The sequence below is a fragment of the Lissotriton vulgaris genome, chromosome 4_1, assembly GCF_964263255.1.
Source record: "Lissotriton vulgaris chromosome 4_1, aLisVul1.2, whole genome shotgun sequence".
NCBI lineage: Eukaryota > Metazoa > Chordata > Amphibia > Caudata > Salamandridae > Lissotriton > Lissotriton vulgaris.
This window is the reverse complement of record NC_141691.1, coordinates 22,270,811-22,292,062: the sequence shown is the minus strand read 5'-3', so window position 1 is coordinate 22,292,062 and position 21,252 is coordinate 22,270,811.

The following is a 21,252-nucleotide window of genomic DNA, read 5'->3' as shown; positions in this document are numbered from 1 at the left end:
GCGGAGGAATTGGCTGAAGGGGATGTTATCCCGCTGGCACCCGGGGTGGTAGCTGCCGTACTGAAGGATGGTGTTCCGGGCGGTGGGTTTAGTAAACAATGAGACCGTGATCTCCTGATTGCGGTGTTCAACCCATAGGTCCAAGAATTCTATCCTGTCATGATCAAAGTGACTAGTGAACCTCAGGTTAGGGTCCACTGAATTGAGCCATGCAATAAATTCCTTCAGGGTGGTATCATCCCCCTCCCAAATGAAAAACACGTTGTCAATAAAGCGGGACCAGGCCTGCACGTTCTCACAGAATGGGGCCATCTCATTGTAGACATTAGTGCGTTCGAATGCACCCATGTACAGGCAAGCAATGCTGGGGGCACAATCTGCGCCCATGCTTACTCCACCGACCCGATGGTAAAAGTTGTTGTTGAACTCGAAATAGTTTTCCATTAGAACTATTTTCAGGCAGTCAATGATGAAGCTAGCATTATCGATCTCAGGGTTAGATGTTGGAATATCCTGCACGACCGCCAACGCTCCCTCCTGGGGAATGTTGGAGTATAGAGACTCCACATCCAGGGTTTCCAGGAATTCCCTATTAGAATGGTAAGGGGTTCCTTCCACCTTAGAAATAAGATGGCCAGTGTCCTTGATGAAGGAGTCCAACGAGCAGACCAAGGGTTTGAGAAATTGGTCAATATATTTTGATAGTGGCTCAGAGGCCGATCCTATCATGGATACAATAGGCTTCAAAGGTGGGTCATGTTGGTTTTTATGAGTTTTAGGAACCCCGTAGTTGATCGGTATCCTGGCGAATGTGGGGGTCAGGAACTCAGCTTCCTTCTCACAAATATCGCCATTGTTGACGCCTCTCTCTACCAGACGGAGGATGTGGCGTTTGAGAGCTGGCTCAGGATTTCTTGTTATTCTTTGATAATACTCAGTAGCAGAGAGAAAGGTGTTCATTTTCTCTATGTATTTGGGAGTGTCAAAGATAACAATACCCCCGCCCTTATCACAGGGTTTAATGGTGAGGGTGTCGTTCGTTTCAAGGGACTTCGGGGTTTTTTCCTCAGTACTAGTCAAATTTCCAGGTCCCCTAGGGACAAATTTCAAGATTCTATTTATTTTCAGGGTAAACGTTTTTTCAAAGGTTCCTACCTCATTGCCGATCTCTTCCAAACTGGGAATGAAGGTGGACAGAGGTTTGAGGCCTGACTTGTTTTCTGTATCCTCCAATGAAGGACGGGTCAAGAAAAAATTTTGAAGGGGTATTTTTCTGAAAAATGAATGTAAGTCTCCTAGGAATTCAAATTTGTTGAAATGGGTGGTGGGCACAAAGGATAACCCCCTAGAGAGTAATCCTACATTCTCTGGGGTCATATCCTTATTAGACAGGTTAAATACAGGGATAGTCTTCACCTTGTCTAATATTGTTGTTGTCTGGTTTGGCATACATTTGAGGTGGACCCTGATGGTAATTCCCTCTGTGGGGGTTCCGATTTCTTGGTCTGTAGTTTCCCCGGCGATTCCCTAAAAAACGGTTGGGTCGTGAAGGTCGATTAATGCTATCCTGTTTCCCGGAGTGGGGATAGTTGGTATCATAATTCGGGTCTGGCGCTTTCAGAAGCGGTCGCTCCCTCACCACAGCTCCTGCCTGGTATCGTACCCGCGCTCCCTGCCTCCTACTCTCGCATTGTTACGATCTGCATAGCGCCTCCTAACTGCATAGCGCTATAGCACGAGTGCCTCTATCAACAGAATTTGCCATTTGTATCGCTTTGATTATATTTAACGCTGCTCTTTGATTGACGCCCGCATTATTTGTGTATTTTTTGCACTGTGTTTATCTGTACTGCACGCCGCATTGCCTGATTGTTGTGCAGCCTTTGATGTCCATTTCTTGACCCTGCCTACCTCGAGTTTACTCTCGGGCCGCCATCTTTGTTGTTGTTGCCTCGGAGCACCTCCTCCACAGCCCGCCTCGCCTCCCAGCTGACCCTCCCTTCCACGGACTACACATCCCGCTCCCAGCCCCGTCAACGCTGTGACCCCTCTGGCACTTTCAGAAGCGGTCGCTCCCTCACCACAGCTCCTGCCTGGTATCGTACCCGCGCTCCTTCCCTCTTACTCTTGCATTGTTACGATCTGCATAGCGCCTCCTAAATGCATAGCGCTATAGTGCGAGTTGCTCTATCAACAGAAATTGCCATTTGTATCGCTTTGATTATATTTAACGCTGCGCTTTGATTGACGCCCGCATTATTTGTGTATTTTTTGTACTGTGTTTATCTGTACTGCACGCCTCATTGCCTTATTGTTGTGCAGCCTTTGATGTCCATTTGTTGACCCTGCCTACCACGAGTTTACTCTCGGGCCGCCATCTTTGTTGTTGTTGCCTCGGAGCACCTCCTCCACTGCCCACCCCGCCTCCCAGCTGACCCTCCCTCACCCCCCCTCTATCCATATATGTCAGATGTATTTGCGCGCAGCGTTCACGCGCAGCGGCCGAGCCCCATGTGCGCCGAAGGTGCGCCAAAGGTAAGCCCGTCTACGCCCGTCCACGCCTGGACAGCGCCCAGCACCAGACCCCCTGGCCCCCGCCGTACCCATCCCACTAGAATCACACATGATGCCGCTACTCTCCTCGCCCTCAATCCCGGACGTACACCACTCTGCTGCGATGCAACTCCAGGACGCACTCACGGCCCTTTCGCCTGCCTTTCCTGCAAGTACAACTGCTTCAGGACCCTTACCAATTCCATGTCCTCCAAACACAACTCCGACTCATACCGCCTAAAGTGCATCCTGCTCAACACCCGCTCGGTCCACAGACACGCAACAGAACTCTGGGACCTAATCGACACTACATCACCTGACGTTGCCTTTCTCACTGAAACATGGATGAACACATCATCAGCTCCCGACATCGCCATAGCCATACCGGACACTTACAAGATTATCCGCAAAGACCGCACCAATCAAACAAGAGAAGGCTTTGCCATCATCCACAGGAACACCATCAAAATCACAACCAGCTCAGACGTCAATCTTGCAACTGCCGAACATCTCCACTTCCAGATCCACACCGACCCCGGGACCACACTGAGAGGCACCCTCATCTACAGGCCTCCAGGTACCCGCACTCAATTCAGCGATGACATCACAGACTTCGTCAGCCCACACGCCCTAGCCTCAGAGAACTACATTCTTCTAGGAGACTTCAACTACCACCTTGAAAACAAACACGACAGCAACACCATCACCATTCTGGACAACCTGGCCAACCTCAGACTCAAACAACTTGTGAACACCCCCACCCATATAGCCGGACACACGCTCGACCCTATTTTCACTTCCAGCAAGCACATCTCCTTCGATCGCACCACAGCTCTCCACTGGACTGACCACAGCAGTGTTCACTTCAGCTACAAAACATCCCAATCCCACAATTGCCCTCAACCTATTCCTCGGAGAAACTGGAACAAAATCACCTCCGACCAACTCCTCACTTCACTCAACCAAAACCCTCCCACGCTCTCATTGGACCCAAACCAAGCGGCCACCAAACTCAAGCATTGGACCACCCACAGCGATGACGAATTAGCACCCCTGAAAAAGCACCAGATTAAATCAGCCAGCAAAAAGGCTCCCTGGTTCAATGATGACCTTAAAAAATCCAAGATGCTATGCCGCACCCTGGAAAAGATATGGAGAAAAAACCCAACCCCAGACAACATGGCCTCCTTCAAGTCAGCCACCCGCAAACACCACCAACTGATCCGATCCGCTAAGAAATCAGCATTCAAGGACCGTCTCGACAACAACACTCATAACAGCAAGGAACTCTTCAACATCGTCAAAGAATTCACCAACCCCACCGCTGCATCTAACGACATTACTCTCTCCCAAGACCTATGCGACGCATTATCCTCCTTCTTCTACAACAAAATTGCCGACATCCACAACAGCTTCGAAAATTCTCAACCCTCCCCACCCCCCTCAGACCCTAATCCGCCAACTAACAACCTCAGCGCCTGGAACCCAATTACCACTGAAGACACCATTCGCCTCATGAACTCAATCCACTCTGGCTCGCCCACTGACTCCTGCCCCCACCACATCTTCAACAAAGCTGACTCCATCATCGCACCCTATCTCCGTGATGTCATCAACTGATTGTTCAACTCCGCTACCGTCCCAGAAAGCTGGAAACATGCCGAACTCAGCGCCCTCCTGAAGAAACCCACAGCTGACCCCTCTGAACTTAAAAACTACCGACCCATATCCCTCCTCCCATTCCCGGCCAAAGTCATCGAGAAAGCCGTCAACAGCCAGCTCGCCGCCTTCTTTGAATCCAACAACTCCCTTGATCCATCTCAATCTGGATTCCGAGCCAAACACAGCACCGAAACTGCCCTCATTGCAGCAACCGACGACATCCAAATACTCCTGGATAACGGAGAAACAGTGGCCCTCATCCTACTCGACCTATCCGCTGCTTTCGACACCGTCTGCCACAGCACCCTTATACATTGCCTCAGCAACATCAGCATACAAGGAAAAGCCTTGGATTGGGTCACCTCATTCCTCGCTGGGAGAACCCAAAGAGTCCGACTTCCCCCATTCTACTCAGAGGCCACCGAAGTCATCTGCGGCGTACCTCAAGGATCCTCACTCAGTCCCACCCTCTTCAACGTCTACATGAGTCCTCTCGCCTCCATTGCGCGTCAACACAACCTCAACATCATCTCTTACGCCAATGACACCCAGCTAATCCTCTCCCTCACCAAAGACCCCAACACTGCCAAAACCAATCTTCACGAAGGCATGAAAGAAGTAGCCGAATGGATGAAACATAGCCGCCTAAAAAAAACTCAGATAAAACGGAGGTGCTCATCCTAGGATCCTCCCCCTCTGCCTGGGATGACTCTTGGTGGCCTTCCACTCTGGGCACAGCACCCACACCCACAGACCACGCACGCAACCTGGGCTTCATCCTAGACTCCTCTCTCTCGATGTCCAAACAAGTCAACGCCGACTCGTCCTCCTGCTTCAACGTACTCTGCATTCTCAAAAAGATCTTCCGCTGGATCCCCCTTGAGACAAGAAAGACTGTCACCCACGCTCTGGTCACAAGTCGACTGGATTATGGCAACACACTTTACGCCGGAACCACAGAAAAATTACAGAAAAAACTCATCCAAAACGCGTCAGCGAGACTCATATTAGACATCCCACGCCAAGATCACATCACCAAACATCTAAAAGACCTCCACTGTCTCCCCGTTAACAAAATAATTTCTTTCCCCCTTCTCACCCACGCGCACAAAGTCCTCTACAACCTAGGACCCGAATGCCTCAACACTCGACTATCCTTCCACAAACCCACCCGCCAACTGAGATCATCCAATCTTGCCCTCGCCGCAGTCCTGCGCATCCGGAAATCCACTATGGGTGGCAGATCCTTCTCCTTCCTGGCTGCCAAGACCTGGAACTCAATCCCAACCCTCCTCCGTCTCACCCATAACCACCTCTCTTTCAGAAAAGAACTTAAAACCTGGCTGTTCGACAAATAATGAACCCCTTCCCCCAGCGCCTTGAGACCCTCTGGGTGAGTAGTGCGCTTTACAAATGCTCGAACTTGAACTTGAACTTGAATTGTGTCCATCATCACCATCGGAATCTGTGGTATCTGAAAAAGTGGTTACTCGTTATTTGCCCCACTTTTGATAACCACTCTGTTGGTCGGAGCTACTTTGAGTGTTATAAAAATTACTGGCTAGGTAGGGTTATGCTTTCTCCTGAGTAAAAAGGCTGATATCTAAGCATGAGCGAATTTTGCGGATTTCGCGTTCGCGAATTTTGCGGATTTGCGGATTTGCCCGTGTTTCTGCCAGTTCGCGAGGGTTTTGTACACTTTCGCAAATTGCGAACTTACCTGTCGGGTCGCAAGTTTCGCGAACTTGTTGTTTATACGTGTCCAGCCTGTTTGGGACACTCTTCTTCATCACTGCCACTCTCTGTCACCACTGCCACTCTCTGACTACTCATGCCACCCTCTGGCCCACCCATGCCACCCTCTGTTTCATCACCACACCCTCTGGTTGTCCAGTGTACATTATTTTCGGCAAAGCAAAGCACACCTTCCCTGCCTCAAGTGACCTGAATTAATTTGGGGCTGATTAATGTGTCACAGAATATTTTTTTAGCTGGCACCTGCTTCCTTAGTGCGCCCTGATTAGTGATCTTTTGCACTTGCTAAGTGCTTTCATTGTTGCAAAATTAGTTACAACACCTGCCCTGCCCCAACTGACAATAATGAATTAGGGGCTGATTAATGGATTTTAACTTCCAGCCTGGCTCCTGCTTGTCTCCCTTAGCTGTAATTCAGGACCTTTGTGGCATATGTGTAACTATTCTGAGGTTCAGAGCAGGGTCACATAATAGTTTCAACTGGCAACTGAACTCTGGAGGGGCCCCTCAGGAAGCACTACAGGAAATGGCTACTAATGATGAGCCTGAACTTTTGAACCTGGTAAGTAGATACTTTCAGTTTTGCTAAGATCGTATTTCTGCAATTTTGCACTTATTCGCGGGGCGCGAACTCACGCGAACTCACGCGAACAGTGCGAGCAGTGCGAGCAAAATCCGCTGCTCGCGGATTTGCGGATTTTGCGGGAGGTTCGCAAATCTCGCGGATTGCGGATTTCCCGAAAATCCGCAAAATCCGCGAGCGGAACGGATTTTCCGCCCACCCTGATATCCTTGCAGAAATTTTCCGTTTTCCTTTTTAATAAATACTCAGAGAAGGAGTCTAATTCCACCTCAATCTCCTCAAGTTTCTTTTTGCCAAGATCCACGGCATCTTCAGATTTCAGTTTTGCTTCCAATGCCTCGATCTCTTTGGTGAGGATGTCTATTACATCCCGGGCGGTCTCTAGGATGAGCATCATCCAGTCCCTGGAGCAACTGTTGGAAATAAGAGCCCATTTCTCCAGGAACTGTCTGATCTCAACAAAGAGACCAGGGATGTTTCGTACTCTAAGACCAATAGGTATGGTACCTGCCCGGAGATAATCGAGAATGAACTTGGCATGGAATTCCGTGCATTTAGATTTCTTGCGGAGATTGAGTAATTTAGACCAGTCACCTTGCAGTCCTTTGGGCAAGGGAAATGCAGCATCATTGTTGGCTGAGGCGCCAACCATCTTGGCGAATTCCTCGTCTGAGAAACCAAAAGTTTTAATGCTCTCCATCCTGGGGTTTCTAAGCAGAGAGTTTCTAAAAGGAAAGAACACTGACGAAGTTGGGGTAAAAAAAGGTTCAAAGAAAGGAAAACAAATCAAAAACAACAACAGTTCAACGTATTCAAAAACATAAAAGCACAAACAAATACAGAATAGGCCTAGACAGAGACCGTGGGCAGTCCTGGAGTCATAAATAAAGGATAAAGAACAACCACCCCCACAGCAACTGGGCTGTGAAGAAACTTCAAACCGAAGGGGGACCCCACATCAATAAAAGTCAGGTAGACGGGGACAATAAAGATCAAACAAGGGAGGGAAACCTACCCTATATGGTCTAGTAAGAGGCCTCAAGGAGGTCCACTGTATTGTGCAACGTGCCCTGAACCCACAAGGAACAATTCACAAATACATTTACTCAGATTTATCAAAATTCGTTTTTATTTTAAAGTTCATTTTTGTCGTCGATAGATTAGAATAATTCAATGAATAAATATGTGCAAAGATAAAAAAACGCAAGACACAATTAACAGTGGTTCTTACTCCACACTTACATACCATCTACACTAAGCATGGGCGAATTTTGCGAATTCGCGATCTGCGAACTTGCGGATTTGCGAATTCGCGATCTGCAAAATTCGCGAATTTGTGCCAATTTGCGGATTTTTGTTTTTTTGCGTGTTCGCTGGGTTTTTGCGTGTTCGCGGGGTTTTTTGCGTGTTCGCGGGGATTTTTGCGTCTTCGCGAGCCGCTTGCATAGCGAAGTTACCCATGCAGTCGTTTATGGGAGAGGGAGAGAGAGATAGATAGATAGATAGATAGATAGATAAATAGATAGATAGATAGATAGATAGAGAGAGAAAGAGAGGGAAAGAGAAAGAGAAAGGGAGAGAGAGAACGAGAGAAAGAAAGAGAGGCCGGATCTCTGAAGGGCCAGATTCCTGAATTGCCCCTACAGAACATACAGCTTTTTATTTTTTAGCAAAATGCATATGAAAATTGTGCTGTAAAGGTCTCTTTTAGTTTAACCCCTCCTGACAACTCAAAAAGGGTGTATTTACCATCCTCTCCCTTCTTCCTGTTTTTTATATCTGTAAGTGCTTCCTGATGAGGTTTAATTCCTTGGACAGGTGCCTCGTTGCCTACTTGTAACTATTCTCTGACCCTGCTTCAAGGGTCAGAGAATAGTTCCAAGTAGGCAACGAGGCGCCAGGAAGCAATTAGCAGCAAGAGTCCAAGTTGAAGTTAATTTGCTTGTAACCCTTTTGAAAAACGTTACAAAGAAATTAGGTTCACCTTTTGCACCTGCTGTAACCCTTGCTTGACTGAAAATGTGTCCCCGCTGATTCGCGGATTTTACCGCGATTTCGCGAGATTCGCGGATCGCAAAATCGCGGAAAATCCGCAAATTCGCCCGCGAAACGGATTTTATGCCCACCCTTAATCTACACACATACATAAGCATTCACACATCACACAACACTATGCACGGATGGTCTTAGATGGAATGGGGACCGATGGTAGGGTTTTGTTCAATCTGAGTAAATGTACTTGTGAATTGTTCCTTGTGGGTGTCAGGGCACGTTGCACAATACAGTGGACCTCCTTGAGGCCTCTTACTAGACCATATAGGGCAGGTTTCCCTCCCTTGTTTGATCTAGACAGACATATAGGTCTTCTGTGGTTGTTGTTGACATGTTTACCTGTTGTTTGCCTTGCCACTCACGAAACAGCGTTATTTCTTCTGTAAACCGACAATGATGATGATCCATCCATCCCAGTGAGTGACTGTGTAAAGAATTAAGATATTATGAAACTTTAATCATCAAGGCTCATCAACATCATGGTATTGTCTACACACTCACTGAGTCCAAGGACATTTTCCATATTGAAAAATGCAACGTAGTGGCTCCTGCAGTAGAAGTACAACTTGTATTAAACAAGGTAACAGAGTAGACTTGAGTAACATTTAGTGTGTAAAATTTTAAATAATAATAACAGAACACATAATTGGATTCACTCCATGCACAACAAACAAACAACAATTGCTTTCATCAGAGCCTGACAGCCAGTGTCACCACTGCATGCCATCTCATCATTCATTACCTGGTGCACTTGTCAGCATCTTATTCTTAAGTGAAGGGCAACACGGCAGCCTCTCGTGTCAATTTCAGAAGGTGCAGTCAGTATAGTCAGTCATTCCAGTCCCACTTCTTTTGAGGGGACTCGTGTACGGACTGAAGAGACAATTTCTAGATTCTGAGTAATCCGGCCATCTGCCTTGAGAGAAATGGATAGGGGGAGTCTGGAGGAGGATAGAGGAGCATGACTGAGTTGTGAACTTGTGAACTTCAGGAATACAGACAGTGGCACCTTCAATATGGAAAATAAGACGAAGACAGTGCTGCTGATGGATTTGTTGTGATTAAAGTTTTGTTGTGCTAAAAGTTGCAAATGAAAGAAAGACACACAGAAATAAAAGTCCAAAGGACGGAAGAAAACAAAAAGTAAGTTTTTCAAGCCTAGTTGTCTGGGAAGTAGAGCTCGTCCTCAAACTCTGTGAATTCTTGAATATGGAGTAGGTCAGCTAACAGAGAAGAGGTTCCGTCACCTAAGTCGATGTCCTCTTCTTCCTGCGTGGATTCACGTATTTTGTAATCTCGTGGTAGTAATGGCTGATTCATCTTGATCATTGTTAACCTCTCCACATTTAGGAGCAAGAGCCAGGACCTTTTTGATGTGAAAATGGCACCAGTAGCACTGAAAACTCATACCCAAGACACGCGTGTGAGTGGGCAAGACAAATAAGTTATAGCCAGCCTGCTGAGCAGTTGTCAGTGAGGCCTTTTCCCATACCAATACACCAATGGGTCATGATTAATGTAGACCTCTGTGGGGTCATCCAGATAGGCCTGCACCATCCACTCAAGGGCCTCCCTGGGTGGTGCTACACTGGAGCGAGCAAACCCTTGCTGAGTCATCCAATCCGCTTCCAACAATATTAGGGCTGGGCCTGGTGCAGGTGATGATGATGAGGATACTGTTGCTGCTGTCGGTAACGGCTGTGAGGGAAAGTGACTGCCTTCAGCCAAAGAAGTGGACCTTGACGCTGAATGGCCTGCTGCTTCAGTAGTAAGTGTGGTGTTTCCTTCAATTTCCTGCCGCTCTTTTTCGAACCGAGTGGCTGACACAGCTAGCACTTTGAAACATCTTCTTCATCAAAAGGAATGAATACTTTGCTGGTCAGTGCATTTTTGTACCATGGATCCAGAATAGTGGCACTAATGTAATGTTGTTCTGAATGTCTTTTTTTAAGCCTTTCATTGACAAGTAAGCGGCTTAATAAGCTGTCCGTAAACCGATATACGTCTTTTTTGTGAACATCAGCTCAGAACGTTGAAGACACTGCCTTCAGTTGTTGCTTTATCATAAATAACAATGGCATAGCTTTGCCCAAATTACAGTCCTCCCTGCTGACTTCACGGGTGAAGACCTCAAAAGGACGAAGCATGTCAGTCAGGATTTTAACTAGGTCCCATTCCTCCGGCTCTAGCCTCATGTCTTTCACAGCAGCAGACCGTATGTTAATGCCAGTGACATACTCATTGATTACCAAGTACTGCTCAAACCGACGTTCAAGCATGTAGAAGGATGAGTTCCAACGTGTTGCCACCTCCTGGATGAGTCCTCAGACTGGCACTCCACGGCTATGCTGAATAATCCGCATCTCCTTTGGGGCCTTAAAAGAATGGCTGAAATGTGTGCAGATTCTTCGGCAGGTGGTCAGTAACTTGCTGACTGTGTCTTTTCTTTTCAAGAAATCTTGAACAATAATGTTAATGCAGTGAGCCAAACACAGCATTCTGAAGTAGTCACCATCTTGCAAGGCCTTAACTATAATACAGCCATTATCCGTGGAAACATACTAAATCATGTGACTTCTTGGCACCAGCCATTTAGAGACTTTACTCTTAAATGCATCCAAAATATTTAATGCAATATGAGATTTCTCAATGGCAAACATGGCTACTGTTGCATGTTTCCGACTTGCTTTAAAAATTGTGGCATGGTAAACACCTGCAGGTAGCTTCTCTTTAACCAATGCAAAAGAGACCCAGTGTGCAGTGATGCACATGTAATCCACGGCTTGGCAACTGGTCCACATGTCTGTTGTCAGGTGGATAGTGTGAACAGCACTCTTCTGCAAAGCTGACCCAATCACTTCCAGCACATCTTCATGTAGTGCTGGAACCGCAACTCTGGCAAAATAGGACCAGCTAGGAACCTTCCATTTAGGGCAGACTGTTGCCACAAATTCTAGAAAACACAACACTTCCACGAAAGAAAAAGGGAGAAGGTCCAGTGCTAGTATTTTAGCCAGCTTTGTGTTATACAGACGTGCCGTTGGGTGGTTGCGTACAAATGGCCCCACCGACCAAAACATGCTTTTAGTGGTGGTCTGGACCGTTCTCATCTGTGATGATGATGTTCCAGACTTATTCAACCCAGTTAGGCTCATTGATGTACTTTTACGCATTGGTGTCTCTCCCAGGCTCTTAGTGTGCCTCATACATGTTGCTGGGGTTGAGGGTCTGGGCGCTAACTCTGCAGTGCTGCTGCCAGGGGTACTGGGTGTACCAGAACAAATGTCTGTCACTTCTTCACTTCCCCCCTGCACGGTTAGCCCCTCGTCATCATCAGATGCAATATGAATGGATACATTTGGAATTGTTGTACGTTTGGCTTCCCGGATCTTCCTTATGTGCGCCTTCCAAATGATAGTGTGGTGTTTTTGGAGATGACCTCTCTAGCCTCCGTTACCATAGTTGGTACCAAGCTTACCCTGGCTAACTACAGTTTTACAAATCGAACAAACAACCATGTTTTGTTTTTTAAATGCTCATGGGGGCGCACCAAAATGAAAGTCCAAGAAGAAATATATAGAAAAATGTTCTTTATTTATCTTTGTCCAGCTAAAAAACACATCAATAAAATATATAGCGAGTTCAGCCAACGCGTTTCACTCCCTACCAAGGAGTTTCTTCAGGGCGCTGCAGATCTTTTCAGTGTGTTGTGTTTAAGAATTCCCTCTGTCATCACACTAGTATTTCGCCAGTCATTACTTCATTCCGACATGGTTCTTAAAATTCTTTGTAGTACCTCTCTTCCCTTATCTTCTCAAGTTATCACAGACTTTATATATCTTGTCCAAAAAGCGGTTCTGGTACTCCAATGCTGACCCGTCCCTGGCTGTATTTGTTCACGGTGGGTACAGTGCTGTACTGGCAGTCGTTTGGTTTTAGCATCTCGGAATGACTGTTTCAAAGTATCTTTATGAGTAACTACATATGTTTTAAAATAGTGTATGTGGGCAGCTCAGCTCCACATCATGTGACTCTGGGCAATCGCTCACTTCATCTCCCCGATGGCCCCCAGCACCAAGAACCTTAACAGGTAAAGTGTTTGTGCTTTATAAATATGTACGGCTATATGGTCGGAGCCCTGGGACTGATAGAGTAGACAATCTAGAAGGATGCCTAAAATGAAGAAATACATTTGTAACAGGGACCTTTAAAAACTGATCTAATGTCACAAGACATATAGTTACTTCGGATCTAGACACCATACATGTAGCACCTAGAGCATCACTCAAAAAAACTATTCCCTTAGGAAGTGAACATCAAGATAACATCGCCCCAAATATGCATGTAGTTAGAAAAAACTATTTTGCTAGTAGTGCAGGTGCTTCCCTGATGAGAACAAGGTTGTCATTAGAGATCCCAGTCAGTGATCGTCTTGACCTACCGCCGGCAGCTACACCATAAATAGTAATACTGGCTAATGTCCCCATAATGCATACATTTGAGCAGGATTCTTGGGAGTAACTTCACAAAAAATCATTGCACTAGCTAGGAGGACATACTGATGTGAGTGATGCATTATTTAAAACTTTCAAAATGGCTAGACGGATCATGTGGGTGGGGAAGGAGCAAAATTGCTTCAGGGAGATTGCATCGTCCTTAAATAAAACCATGGATTGCCCCACTTCAAAACCGATTTGACCCGTTAGGGTCAATGGAAGACCTTGATTGACCAAGGTCACAGCATGGGAGGGGGCGGTGTTTATACAAGGTGATACATTGGGCGTATATGGACCTGGTCAAATTACTCCATATGAGTAAATAGGAGAACACATACCGCTCCCAGAAGAAATAATGGAAGGCGGGATAAAAATGGAGAGGCAGCAAAAACCCATCTAATAGCAAAAATAGATTTAATAAAATAACAACTCGATCCCGACAGTGGATAGGTTAGGAGGAATCTAGACTACCACTGTTGTAGGGGAAGAGCAGACAAAGGCCGAAAACAGCAAGGTCTGTAAAATATTATCTTGGAACAATTTAGGCCTTTTATGTAAGTTGATAGACCCTCAGTGGTTGACTTTCATAGAAGAATATTCTCACTAAAGTGAGTTTTACCAGATTATATCAGTGAGCTTGTGGGAGGAAAAAAGTACAGTACAGTGTTAATAAATTTCTATAACAACATCCCTAAATCTCAGAGCACAAAGGTTTTAGCGGGCCTATATCATAACTTGAGCCACATAGAAGAACATATGCCCGGGGATATGTGTAATATGGGTTGGTGATTTCAACAGTGTTTTGTGTCAACATAGCCAACAGGGCAATTGTGGCCTAGGCAAGGACAAGGAACACATATTGACCCACTTTTCACATCCAACTGTGGGGGACTTGTTGAATGAAAACATTTTTTCAATTTGACCTGTCGTATGCAAATGAATTGTGCATAACCCCTGTACCCTTTGTGCCAACTTTTAATGTGAGGGGTTGTAATTCGATAAATGATTTTGACCTGATATAAAATAGGTACTCCTGTGATGTTTGTATCTGTAACACATGTGAAATATTAACCTTGCTATCACTAATGGATATTCTTTACATTGGGCAAAAGTGGATTCTTTGGTTTTCGTTAAATCTTTAGTTAAAAGGACATATGGGGATTTTGAAATCTGCCTCTCACAGACAAGGGATGATGTGCATATTTCTGACGCTTTCCTTAACATAACATGGAAAGCGTAACAATTACTAATGAGGGAGCGGAGACAGAGACTGCAAAAGTCACAGGGCAGGTTCAACAAGGCATGCAGTAAAGCACATGCCCATTTGAAGATCGTCCTGCAAAGTGAAAGTAGATGTAGGTAAGAAGTTAGACACTCCAGAACCCGTTATCGATTAGCAATAAAGAATCGAAAATTGAAAGTAAAAAGGGAATCTTGGCAGGCACTGCACCAAGCATGCTTAAATAAAGATAACATTGTTTTTGGAGAGCAGTCAATGCCCGCTTGTTTGTAAATAGGGATACCAATATTATAGATATAGCATTCACCAAGGATAAATGGGTTGAGTTTTTGGGAGGTCTTTATAATTATGACATTCTTGATCATAGTAAGGTAGCCACTGTGGCTGCGGAGGGCGAAGTAAATGCACAACCCATAGTTTTTCCTTTAGATATTGACTTCTCCTATGAGGAAGTTAGAAGGAAAATAACCCAGAGTCCTTCAGGAAAAGCACCAGGACTGGATGGCGTCCCAGTGGAAGTCTATAAGTCCAATATTAGGCCACAGGCACTGCTCTTAACTAACATTTTAACCAGCTGTAATCGCTGTAGGTTTATTTCCACTTTTTCGGAGGCAAATGTGATCCCTGTATTGAAGTAAGGGAGGTAGAAATTAACCAAGCTGCTAATGCCTAATTTCTTTATTGGATACCCGTATAAAAGTTGCTGGAAGGGTTGTTTTAAATAAGTTACAAGCTTGGGCAGAAGATACAGGTGTATTATGAAAATTTCCAATATTGGCTAACCTAGCTGTAATTGTAGGTAAATATCCATTCGTAAGGGGGGAACACTTTTTTTTACTTTTCTGGACTTAAGTTCAGCTTTCGATTGTGTAAAGCACGGCAAGCTATGAAGCATCCTTCCAGACATGGACGTCGACCCTCCTCCCCTATCATTTATTAGGGAATTGTATAGGGGAGCTTGGGCGAGCGTCCTATTTGGGCTACAGGGGGAACGTTCGACCAAATTAGGTGGTCAGACAAGGGGAGAGACAAGGTTGTATACTTGCCCCTTTTTATTGTCTCCCTATATTTTAAAAGTGTAGGACAATATTTGATTGATCATCAGCAGGATTACCCAATCATCAAGAACACCCCCATCCCCATTTTATTGTATGCGGATGAAGCTGGTATCATGACACAGACACAGCTAGGTCTCCAAAGAACTATTACTACTTTTGCTACCAGTATGAAAGATAGGGGTCTAAAAGTAAATATAGTAAGACCTATACTATGAGCTGCGAAACAAAAATGAGTAAAATATGCAACATGTTTATTGAGAAGAAAAAAATAGAAAGTATCTATAGATTCTCCTATTTGGGAACTGATTTTGTTAGGACTGGCTTGTGGAAAGCCGCCGTGAGGAATAGGTTCAGTCATCAATTTCTCAAAAAAAGTGGGTGGTAGACCTGTGCCGGAGCTATTAGATATTTATAAATCCAAATGCAATTCAATAGCATTATATGGGGCAGGTATCTGGGGCTTAGCAGACGCTCAGCAAATTCAATGTTGTGAAAATGCTTTTATTCGCTATCTCTTGGCGGTCCCTAGCTCTACTGCTACCTTTAGAAGTCATAGGGAACTTGGTCTGCCATACATATCTGACACCATTAAAACAACTCCCCTTTTATTGTGGCATAAGGTACGGGTTTCTAAGGAGACAGGTTTCAATAGAGATGTAGTTATGGATAGCCTTACATTGGATGTGGTGGCCAACATACCATGGATCAGCTATCTCAAAAAAGTATTGTATGATATTGACCATCCTGAATATTTTGACTTTCCAAAAAACATAGAATTAATATCAAGAAAAACGTTAAAATCAAATTCTTTGAACCACCTAGAGAATAAGCGTTGGTTTACTGGGAGAGCAAAAAAAAAACAGTCATTGAGAACCATCTGATTACGCTATGTATAGGCATACAACCCTATCTGGTACAGGTCCAGATTAGTTTTTGTTGCATGATTTTAATGCGTTTCCGCTGTGGAACTTATTTTAGAATGGTTACTTTCCCAGAAACAAATGATTAGTTGCGTCATCTGCCATCATGTCTGTGTGCTGATACCTCAACACAATCCACATTACACTGTACCCTCTTTTCAACACAATCCACATTACACTGTACCCTCTTTTCAACACAATCCACATTACACTGTACCCTCTTTTCAACACAATCCACATTACACTGTACTCTCTTTTGTAAATATTATGTCCGACCAAGAAAATGGGTTTTCATCCCTATTTTCAGGATTTTGGACCTAAGCCAATCTAGAACAGCACTTTTGAGGATACAATCTTTAGATAATGAACAGATAATACTGGCTACCTCTTCATTCTTAAAGGTGATGATTAGATATAGGAGTACAATGTAAAATTTGCCTATAGCAACATCAATTTTTACTCTTCTTTCCTGTTTCTTTATCTTTTTAAGATATATGAACCGGTTTAATTAATTGCTAATTTTGTGATATTATATGAAACTTAAATGTGTTTGTTATCTTGTACTGTACTTTTATGGTTTTTTTTATTGTCCAAAAAACTCGAATAAAGCAGATTTGATTTGATTAGATTTATTAATTATTAATCCACAATATTCCCATGATATATTTACATTAATTAAAGATTGTTTAAAAATCAGTTACTAGTGCCAAAAAATTACTTTTCTTCCATATTTAAAATCAACTAGAAATATATTAATATTCAATAAGCTTAAAAAATGGCAGACATATGTTTATGTTAAATATTAATGTCTATTGATTTTATATATGCATTTTAAGTGTAGATAACATTTTAAAAAACTCCAGCGCTGATAACCTAATTTTAATTTTATTTTAGCCAAAATATTTTAACAATAAGGTTTTGTGCTAGGAGAGGACTTATGAATGGATAATGGAATGGCTTAAGGGAGTTTGGTAATTTTTATAGTATTTCTTCTCCACAACCATGACAAGAAACAGGGAGGCCATCTCCAAAAGTATTCACACAGAGACCTTGGGTACTGTGGGTAATTGGCCTTACTCCGATCATTCAGATGAGAAGGGATATGTATCCCAAGGTATTTTATTAGCCCATTGAAGCACATTTGTAAGGACAGTGTGTTGACTTCTCCTTGAAGTAACATAATACAAGAGATTGCTGAATTGCTTGTGTTTATATCAAAGACGGTTTCTTTCTAATATTGCTCCTGTTACCAAAAACAACAGCTTTAGAGATGAAGGAGGTTATAGTAATGTCAAGAAGAGAGCATCCTCACACAGAATATTTACGAGGACCTCTTTGTTGAAGGGTATGCCCCTTCTCTCCTTTTACTCTCTAACTCCTGCAGCGACAGGTAATGCTTGATGCAAAAAGGTATGAGGTGAGTGAACTTCATTGATTTGTGGAGAAGTGTGGCTCACGGTGTAGAGCAGGCAGACCCGGAAGCTGAGGTCAGACCCGGGACCAGGGTTCAATTCCCGACGCGGCAGGGTCTTGTGCTCAAATGTCCACGGACTCGATAATTCTCGCTTCGGTGCCTGCTCTAATCATGGGTTCTCACTCTGCAACTCTGGGCATTAAGCTTGCTTAATCTCCACAACGGCACCCCTGCGGCGGGATGCCTGGCTTTCACCTTGGGGGTGCCCTGTAGGGGCTATCTCACAGGGAAAAACCAGGACGGGTTCCCAAGGCAAGCGCCGGGAAACCTCTGGGTAGCTGTGCGCTCAATAAATGTAATAATAATAATAATAATAATTTGAGCTTCAACCAAGTTGGAAGGTTTGCAAGCACTCTCCTTTGAGCTGACGTTTAGAGGGTAGGCATTGATATCCCTTAATTTGCATCTTGAATAAGATTGCACAGAAACAAATGCTGTGCAACATTATGAGCAGAAAACTCCTGTCCTCCTGCATGAAGGCCGTTACTGCATTGATGATGGACACAAGGAGATCTGGCCTTGACCAAAGTCTAGAATACTGTACTCAATTGTGTAAGGTAATTGAAAAGCAGTGCCAGATGTGGATTCAAGGAACTGAAGAAGTCTTTATAAATGTGTGAAATGTAGTCATTTGGACCTGGGACTTTGCTGCACATCCTCTTCCTTGGTTGTAGAAGTCTCACAGCCTGGGGTAACGTGACTGATTGTAATAATGTTAATGGCTGCACCTCTGAACTTTTACCTGTATATAGAGGGTCATGTCAAAGCCTTGAAAAGCTTTACATTTAGCAATGTATTTTCTGGCATCTGGGGCATTTGGTATTTCTAATGGAATTACATTCCTGTTTTTGCCTCAGCTGTCTAGCTAGATACATACCCTCCTTCATAACCCTGGTCATAAGAAGCCTTTTTAAGTCACAGAAGAGTGAGTCCTGCCGTGTTGATATAAAGCCCATTTAGTTTCCCCCTTAGGGATATCAATGATTGCTAAAATAATAGAGAGGGTTTCTCTTTCCTGGTTTTAGCTAACTTCCTTCAATAAAGTGAACTTTACCAGTCAGAATTTCTTAATCTTCCTAGTGAGTTAATAACATGATCCATATTGATGGTTTCATTTGCATCCCATGTGTAGGCCCAGCTCATATCAGCTGGTCCTATAGGGGAATAATGAAGAACTATGAGGTCTATGTGGTCTTTAAATTCGACTTTCAATATCTTGTCCCTCAGGTTTGCTGGGTGGAGGATACATCTCCCCACTAAGTAATATTAATAGCTGCACTGAGGCATGATCAGAGAGCATGACCGACTTGAGCACACTCTTCTGTGCTAAGGGCATATTGGCATTACTCAGCATTAAAAAAATTGATTCAAAAGTATATCCTATATGTAAGTGAAAATAAAGTATACTACTGTTGTTAAGCACTGTGTCCAAAGTCCTAAATATTTCACTGTGTTTTTCACCTTTTTTTTAACATGCTCTGGGGAAAGTTAGAGCATGACAGATTCTGTCCACTAAGGAAACCGTACTAAGTTGAAGTCACACACAACCTAGCGACCCTTGACCCTTTTATAGGCAGGTTGCTTCCCACGCCACACAGCACCACCTGTGTGTCTGTGCCCTTGAGCCCCAGCTGCCGCATAGAGTTTGAGGCCTTCCTCCACCCGCAGGCTACCACCTGTGCCTCATTCCTGGTGGCCAATGGTAGGCTGTAGGTTTGCGTATTGTAATTGTATTGCAATTTGTTTTTATTTGTTTATTTGTTTCAATCCTTCCTTTTCCCTCCTGTATTATTTCTGTGCCCTGTGCACTTTTTTGATTTCTGTTTCCTTCACCAATCCTTTCCATGTTTTTCCCGCTGCTGCATCCCCTGTGATCTGAGGAGAGTGATCCTTGACCCTTTTATAGGCAGGTCGCTCCCCAAGCCACATAACACCACCTGTGTGTCCATGCCCTTGAGCCCCAGCTGCCATTGCTGAGTAAAGTTCAAGTCCCTTCTCCACCCGCAGGCTTCCTCTTGCACCTCATCCATGGGGGCCAGTGGTAGGCTGTAGGTTTCCTTATTTTAATTGTTTTGCACTTTGTTTCGTTTCCATTCCTCCTTTTTCCCTCCTGTATTATTTCGGTGCCATGTATCCTTTTTTGCCTCTTGTTTATTTTGTTGTTCCTCTCAGCATTTTTGCCACCACTGTGTCCCCTGTGGCCCCTCGCTCACCCATTCGTCTGCTCCCTCCTCCCAGCTGCTCCTCTCTCCCACCTCCCATTTTTATGGTGACCGTTGCACGGCTGCACTGCTGGCGTGCCTAAGGCATGCCTGTCCGGCCCATCTTCATCAGGACTGCGCCCAGCACCAGAACACCTGGCCCCCGCGAACACCATAATGCCTGTCTCCTCTACGATGCCAGAAACTCAACACCAGACAATCATACACCTGCTTCCTAGCTGCCCCGAAGCAAACCCAGGGACCCTTTTCCTGCCGGAACTGTAGGTTCCCCAGCATCCAAGCCACCAAAAAACCCACCAAGAAAGGATGCAACCACCTCAGATGCATTCTACTCAACATCCTCTTAGCCAGAAAACACTCAATCTAACTCTGGGACCTACTTGACTCTACCTCCCTAGATGCTGGCTTCCTGAAGGAGACCTGGTTGAACTATTCCTTGGCACCTGACATCACCATAGCTATCCCTGACGGCTTCAAGATCACCCGCAGGGACCGCACCAATGGAAAAGGAGGAGGAATAGCCACCGTCCACAGGAACACCCTCAGAGCCTTGTGCAGCACCGATGACACCCTCAGCCCCTTAGAACACCTGCATGTCCAGATCGACACTGATCCCAAAACCACCCTCAGAGGAACCCTCATCTACAGACCCCCCAGACCACAACCACAGTTCAGCAAAACCATCGCCAATTTCATCAGTACACATGCCCTCGCCTCCACAGACTACATCCTCCTCAGGGGCCTGAACTTCCACCTCAAGAACAACAACAACACCAACTCCACAGCCCTGATTGACAACCTCGCCAACCTAGGACTCATACAGCTCATCACAACACCCACCCACTCTGCCGGCCACAAGCTTCACTCCATTTTCTCCATATGCTTCCACATCTCCTTCAGCCACACCACCAAACTCCACTGGACTGACCATCGCTGCATCCACTTCACCTTCTGGAAACACCCCACGCACCACCGCACCCAACAGTTCCATCTCTGATGCTGGAGCAAATTCACCGAACTCCAGCTAAACACCACCCTTGCCCAAAGCCCACTTATCGACCCCTGAACCTGCTGTCCGCAACCTTAGATAGTGGACTGATGACTGTGGCACCACCCTCGCCCCGCTCAAGAAACCCTCCAACAGACACACCACCACAAAAGCAAATTGGTTCACCAAGGACCTCAAGGCATCCAAGCAAACCTGCTGACAACTAGAAGAAATGGCATTGCAAATAGA